The sequence below is a fragment of the Chelonoidis abingdonii genome, chromosome 2, assembly GCF_003597395.2.
Source record: "Chelonoidis abingdonii isolate Lonesome George chromosome 2, CheloAbing_2.0, whole genome shotgun sequence".
NCBI lineage: Eukaryota > Metazoa > Chordata > Testudines > Testudinidae > Chelonoidis > Chelonoidis abingdonii.
This window is the reverse complement of record NC_133770.1, coordinates 36,734,244-36,741,681: the sequence shown is the minus strand read 5'-3', so window position 1 is coordinate 36,741,681 and position 7,438 is coordinate 36,734,244. Positions and strand designations below refer to the sequence as shown.

At 43.7% G+C, this 7,438-nt stretch overlaps 1 protein-coding gene across 1 annotated transcript in view; it reads left to right on the top strand.

Annotated features, from left to right (window-relative positions):
* LOC116828172 (myosin-IIIa-like) overlaps window positions 1-7,438 on the top strand; it is a 109,006-nt gene that overhangs the window by 19,214 nt on the left and 82,354 nt on the right. The gene's annotated exons all lie outside the window — the stretch shown is intronic.

Below are 7,438 nucleotides of genomic sequence, written 5' to 3'. Positions count from 1 at the left end.
AAAAAAAAAAAAAAAAATTCACGGCCCAGGACCTGTCCATGACTTTTGCTATATACCCCTGACTAAAACTTGGGGGGGGCACGATAGATGCTGGGGAAGGGCGGCGTGGGGGTGGGGGCAGGTGGCAGCCTGCAAGTTTGTCTTTGAAGTGTTTAAAGGTGATCAGCAGACAAAAGCTCAGGGTGAAGCTTCAAAGGCTGAATCCATAGGCCAGAGTTTGCAGTCCCGTCCTCCTAAGTATTTCGTAGGAATTCTGCTTCACACACATTGTTCCAAAAGAGAGTTGGTCTCTGCCCAATTGTTCAGCATAGTCTTTTGGCGTTCACAGTACTTCCCAGTGGTTGCATTCATCCTCCCTTCCTTTTAAAGAAGTTCCATATCTTCTCACAATAATCTAAAGATTTGCATGTTTAATATAATGAACTCTTAAAATAGTTAAATGTGCACAATATTGAAGGAAGTTACTAAAACTGTCACACCCTGTTCCCTCCTAAAGATAAACATGATCAGTCTGCATCAGCTCGAGATACTGGTCATCTGTCCAAGACGCAAGGGCATATTGAGCAGCAGATGTCAGCAATGATCACAATCTTTGTATTGCCAAACTGAAATTAAAATGGGAAAAGATCAGCCTTAAATAAAAAGTGGCCAAGAGAGTCAACAGTACAGAACTGAGAACAAAAGAGTACTGTGAGAAATTCCGGCTCGAACTAAGAAACAGATCTAGTCAATGCCAGAGGCAGAAGAAAGTGAGACTGGACCTAAAGAGAAATGGGCAATGCTCAGACGCAACATGTTACAAGTTGCAGCAGTCACTGTTGGCTATCAACACAGATTTAGGCTTTGTTTATATTAGCACTTTTGTTGGCAAAACTCTTGTTGGTCAATGGTTGTCAAAAAACCACACCCCTGACAGACATAAGTTTCACCAAAAAATGCACCAGTGCGGACAGCACTATGTCGGCAGGATTTGCTCTTCTGCTGACATAGCTGTTGCCACTCATTCAGGGTGGTTTAATTATGCCACTGGGAGAGCTCTCTCCCACCTGCATAGAGCAGCTAGATGGGAGACCTTACAGCTGCACCACTATAAGGTCTGTGGTGTAGACGTAGTCTTAGACACAGCAAGAATTGGATAAGCCAAGAGATGTGGCATCAAATTGAGGAAGGAAAAGTACTGTCAGGAAAACTTCTGAATACTAAGATCATTTGACTATTGGGTGAAAGAGCAAAGGAGGAATACAAGAAAGCAGACAAAATTGTGAAAAGCATGAGAAGATAAAAACAGATGTTGAAAGCCTAGCAGCTGAAGCTGCTGCTATGATAGGAAGTTAGTCATTTACCAAGTAACTGAAACTTCAGAACAGGAAATCAGCCAATGAAAAGTATAGATGGAAAAATGCTTACAGCTTAAGTAGAACAGAATAACAGATGGGCAGAACATTTCAAAGAAGTCCTCAACAGACCAGCCCTACCTCAACACTAGTTTTCAATGAAACATGAACCAAATCAACTTGATACCAACAGTGGTCTAATAGAGATGTCAGAAGTACACACTGCAGTCAAGAAGCTGAAAAACACCCAAATGGTGGGAGACGATCAAATCACAGCAGAAATGCTAACAGCACTTGATGCTACCACCCTAATGAAACTGGCAGAACTGTTCAATGAAGTCTGGAAAAAAAGACTCCCCTGGACCATGAAAAATTTGTCAGAATATCCAAAAAAGGGTGATCTTACTGACTTTAACAATTGGACAGTAGTGTGACTTCTTACCATTGTAGGGGAAGTCTTCTGTGTTGTGATATTATAAAGAATGAAAGAGCAGTGGATGCAAAGCTTGGAGAAAAACAGGCTGGATTCAGGCCCTGCATAGATCAGATATTCACACTAAGAACCATCATAGAAAAATGTATAGAACGCTTCAGCTTCCCCTTATCAACTTCATTTAATTGTTTTTCAAAAGGCATTTGACAGCATGCGTAGACATACTATTCTTCAGTCTTATCGACTTCCTGCTAAAGTCATGGACGTTACGTACAATGATGCAAACTGCGCTGTAAGGATGAACAGCCAGACAACAGAATGGTTCAGCCTGGAAAATGGTATGAAATCGGGCTATAGTCTAACACTGTAGTTTGTTGTTTGGCATGGGTAGCACGATACTAGCCAGTAGAGACTTTGTGCCATCAAGGATAGGAAAGGCATTCACTAAAACTCAACAATGTATGGACAGCAAAGATACACCATAACATAATAATAATAATCAAATCAAATTGATCAATAATCAATTCAAACATAATATCAGTGTTGTATGGCTCTGAGAGCTATTAAAATGATAGAACACTAGATGCCCAACATAGGTGGGGACACACCCAGCTGCAATTTTACACAGATGGTGAGATCAGCTCTATATGGGAAAGCTCAGCTAAGGAATTGCCCAGCACTCAAGTGCACACCCCCTCTGGAGTGTAAATCCCTAATTGTATCATCTTGCGCTGCACAGAGAGCTATACGTCAGCTCATTTGAAATTTGCCCCCTCCCTCAATGTGGAAGAAGACATGCACCGCTTCTTGCCTGCCTCTACCCCTCTGTTATGAATTACACAAACTGTTTTTAGAGAAAACAAAAACAAGTTTATTAAATACAAAAGAGAGATTTTTAAGTGATCTGAGGGTTAGCTAACAGAACAAAGTTGATTACTTAGCAAGTAAAACAAACATGCAATCTAAGCTTAAGATACCAAAGAAACTGGTGACAAGTAGTAATTTCTCACTCTAATGTTGTTTTAGGCAGATTGCAGAGATTCTTAAAGGCCAGCTGCACTGACCTGCAACTTAAAACTTCAGATATTTCATTCACAGGCTAGACACCCTTCTAGCCTGGGCTCAGTCCTTCTCCCCGCCACCCTCCCTTGTCTCTGTTTCTTAGATGTTTACAGCAGTCACCCTGGGCAGGGATTCAGTGAAGAATGTCACTCCACTGCCTTAAATAGGTTATAAAGGATTCCTGCCATATTTGTCGTCTAGTGTGATTCCCACCCCGGTCAGGGGAAAAGTACTAAATTTAATCATGGAGTCCAGTATCAGGTGCCCACAGCCAGAACAGTCTTTTCAATAGTAGGCACTATGCCCTCCTCTCTCTTTGAATTGGGCTTGCCTCCAGCTACAAAGTCCATATCATAACAATATCTCTAGGAGGAATATGGGGTGTAGGGTCTCATAATGCACCCCTTGTCTTTGACTCGCTGGGATCTTACCTGTTACTAGAGAGCTCATTCCTCTGGGAGGGCAGGAGCAGCACTCAGATAGAACAGAGTGAATGGAGAAGGACCCTTGGAGACTTTTTGATTGTTCCTGACTTCTTTAGTCAATGCCAACTTGATTTCCTTAGGCCACGGGAGGATAGGACTCTTAGGCAGGAAGAGGCAACCATGAATCATTTCCTGCAAATGGGGAGACAGCACAGGGTGTAGGAGCATGCCCAAGGGTAATGGGATCATGCAGGCCCTAGTACAGCTGGTGGCAGAATGCTTCCGGGCTCTGCCTGCCACCATCGCTGCAGCACATCTCTGGGAACAAGCACCACCTTCTCCTCCTCCTCCAGCTGCTGCCCAGCCTGTTGGTGAGGTGGTGGATCAAACACACATACACCTATTATGAGAAGAAGCATGGTGGACAGCTAGCACATTATCTCCTACTGGTACCCAAAACTCCTTGCAGTGGAACCCCCCAGCTCATGCTATGGGGGACAATAAATCGAAGCCAATCCCTATACCCCACTCTGTGTTCAGCCTCCAAACCCCACACAGGAGATTCCCCTCACCTTACGAGTGTGGGGTTGGTACACCCCATCCCAAATCCCTCCTAAAAAAAAAAATGTTCCTAATTAAAAATACAAACAGGGATGACAACAGTGAACTAAGTTCTGAAGCAACTGATGTCTTTCAGAAGAATCATGGAAAACCCAATGAAGATTAGGTAAATGTCTGGTTTTGTAAATGATTTAATAAACAATACAAACAAAGGAAACCCAAACAAAGTTAAGAATAAAGATAGATAACGCTGACCCCTCATCCCCACCCTCAACAAACAGTCACCACTTGCAAGCATAGGAGTATTCATGTATAACAGCTCTTACATGCTGTTTGCACTGGTTTAGAGAACATTGATAGATTATGTGTCAAGCGCCTTCCAAAACCTCTCTTAGATGTTCCATGACGTGCAAGCAAATAGAATCACAAATTTCCCCTTCCTGCTGGGAACCAGGAGTAGTGTGAAAATAGGTGGCATCCAGCTGCCTGTCAAGGCTTTGATAACCAGATCTTGGGCCCACTCTGAAGTATTCACATTTAGTTTCACATATACCGAGGACCATGTTTGCCTTATTGGCATCTGTCATGGTACAATTCCCCACTCTGAACCTTAGCGTCCAAAAGATGGGGTACCAGCATGAATTCCTCTAAGCTTAATTACCAGCTTAGAACCTGTAGCGCTGCCACCACCCGGATTCGTGCCTGGTAACAGCCTGGTCCCCCCCAAAACCTTTGCCCGGGGAACCCCAAGACAACAGACCCTCTGGATCTTAACACAGGAAAGTAATACCCTTTCCTCGCACCCGTTGCCTCTCCCAGGCTCCCTCCCTGGGTTACCCTGGAAGTCACGTATTCAAACTCCTTGAATACAAACAGAGACGGCAATTCACCTCCTCCCTCCTTCTCTCTTCCCTCCCAGACCTCCCTGAAGAGAGACAGAACTCTGACCACAGAGAGAAATAGCCTTTCTCGTCCCCCTTCCCTCCTTTCTCTCCCAACAATTTCCCTGGTGAATCCAGACCCAGTCCCTGGGGTCTCACCAGAATAAAAAAAACAATCAGGTTCTTAAACAAGAAACTTTTAATTAAAGAGAGAAAAACTAGTAAATTATCTTTGTAATTTAAAAATGGCAATGTACAGGGTTTTTTTAGCTATAGGCACTGGGAATACTCTCCCAGCCTAAGTATTCAATCACAATTAAAATCCTTTCAGCAAAAATACAAATCTGACTCCTTCAGCAATACACAATTAAACTCCTTCCAGCCAAATTGCAATTTGCAAAAAGAAACAAACATAAGCTAACTGCTTTATCTATCTAGTACTTCACTATTTTTGAACTTATAAGAGCCTGTATCAGGGAGATTGGAAAAACCTGGTTGCACGTTCTGGTCCTCTGAGCCCCCAGAGCAAACAAACACCAAAAACTAACAGCACACACAGAACCTTCCCTCTCTCAAGATTTGAAAGTATCCTGTCTCCTGATTGGTCCTCTGGTCAGGTGACAGCCAGGCTTACTGAACTTGTTAACCCTTTACAGTCAAAGAGATATAAAGTACTTCTGTGCTATTAACTTTTCTTATCTGTTTATGACAGCATCCATGCGGGTCCACAAGCATCACCAACAGACTTTTAGCTACCCAAACACATACTCAGCCACCACTCTACAGTCTATGGTTGAATTCCCCCTTTCTTGGGCCAGCAATGTCAGGATAAGGCTTCATGAGCCAAGTTCAATGGGTATGTGGGGTCCCCCAAAATAACACTATACAGAAACACATTGTTTCTGGGGAATAAAGTCCTTCTTTCCCACCCCCCCACAGTAAACGTCAATCTCCTGAGCACCCAGGTCTCATGGAGCTTTCCAATGTGTCCAGCGTTCATGTTCATTAACCAGCCCCTTTGGTCCCCTAAGCCTAGGAGAATAAGTGACGCTTTTTCAGTTCACATATTCACTCGCTCCTTTCAATGAGCAAAGTATTTGACTGTGAGCTCCATTGATGGCTCTTGCACAGTTGGAAAACCCCATCCTCTGAAATCTAGCTATAATTTCATGGACTTGGGTTATTGCAACCACCAGTGTATAGATGAGAGCAGATATAGCTTGGCAAACCTGTACAGCCACCACCCTGACAGCAGACTTCTGACCCACAGCTGGCAGGTATTGCCCGCTCCAAAGGGAGATAGCCACCAGCTTTTGCACTGGTATTGATGTCTGAAATTGAGTGGTCTGGAACTGGAGGGTTACTGCAAGCTGTTCAAACAACTCTGTGAAGATTTGCTTCCTCATTCTGAAGTTCTGCAGCCACTGATCATCATCTGAGGTTTTCAAGATGATGTGATCACACCACGCCATGCTGGTTCTTCAGGACCAGAAGCGGCAGTCCACCCATGGCCATACTATTGCAATCACAGCATTGAAGACACCTGTTCCATGGCACTTCAATGGATTTTCGCTCATATTCTTGGTCACCTGGCTTCAGAGACCCACGTATTTCTGGATGGATTCTGTCCAGTATCCAGTACTGCATCACTTGGACATTTGTCCTGTGAGTAGCAGAAGGAGTAGATCCACATCCTCATGGACTTTCTCCATGTCTTCCATGAAGTTGGGCAGGAAGGAGACTGAGCAGAAGCTGCGATTGCCAAATGTGTGAAGGTAGCATATATTACCAGCATTGTCCAGCAAGGTGGTTCCCAGAGTGTCTCCTGCGATACACAGGACTCTGGGATACTGCCCCAGAAATGGTAGAGCTATTGTCACATACTGAAAAGGGATGGTGTGAACATGGGTACACACTTGTGCACAGTATATACCCATACCAAGCACAATATATGAGGACACAGTGCAGATATGGGGTACCCACAGTAGCAGTATATGCACAACTAACTAGAGAAGCGCACTAGTATCGATGTATCTTACATGTGACCAGAGTGGCTGTTGCTGAGATCCCCATGTCCCCAAGTGCAGATGAAATACCTTCATACCTCGACTGCAGCAGAGCCCAGTAGCACCCTTCTCTGAGTACTGGAAAACTCTCATGTGTCCTGGGGCGTCATCCGGTATGGAGATCCCTGGGTGCACTGTTGCAGAAACTCCAAACAATATGAAACTTTCTTCAAAAGTATAAAGAGGTTCAGTGAGACCCAAAAAAGAAGCAGTGGGGTCTTGCCACATGCATTTGCAGAGATGGAGGACTCAACAGCAATGATATTTTTCTAGGGCTCCCTTCTCCCCATTTTTTACTCTGTCAAGGAGAGGGGTGTGAACAGAGTAACAGTAACAATTCTGACTCCACATTAAGGGAGCACTCAGGACCCACCATCAAGAGAGGTGAACTCTGCTGGTGCCTTTGGTGAATGCTAGCTAAATTATTTAGTACTCTTTGGAGTATAAGAGCTTGGGGAGAGCTGAATACTGAAACTGAAATTAAACCAAGAAAGGTCAACTTTAACCAGAAAGTGGCATATTTGTCATTTTCAGTCTCTTTGCCTATCGCAGTACTTGGATGTTGATATGGACAACATTTGCAAAATTACCCCTAGGTGGGTGGTAAGGTTTCAAAAGGTATTAAATGTTTTTCAATGCATTTAATTAACTTATTGTTATTGATTATTATTTGTAT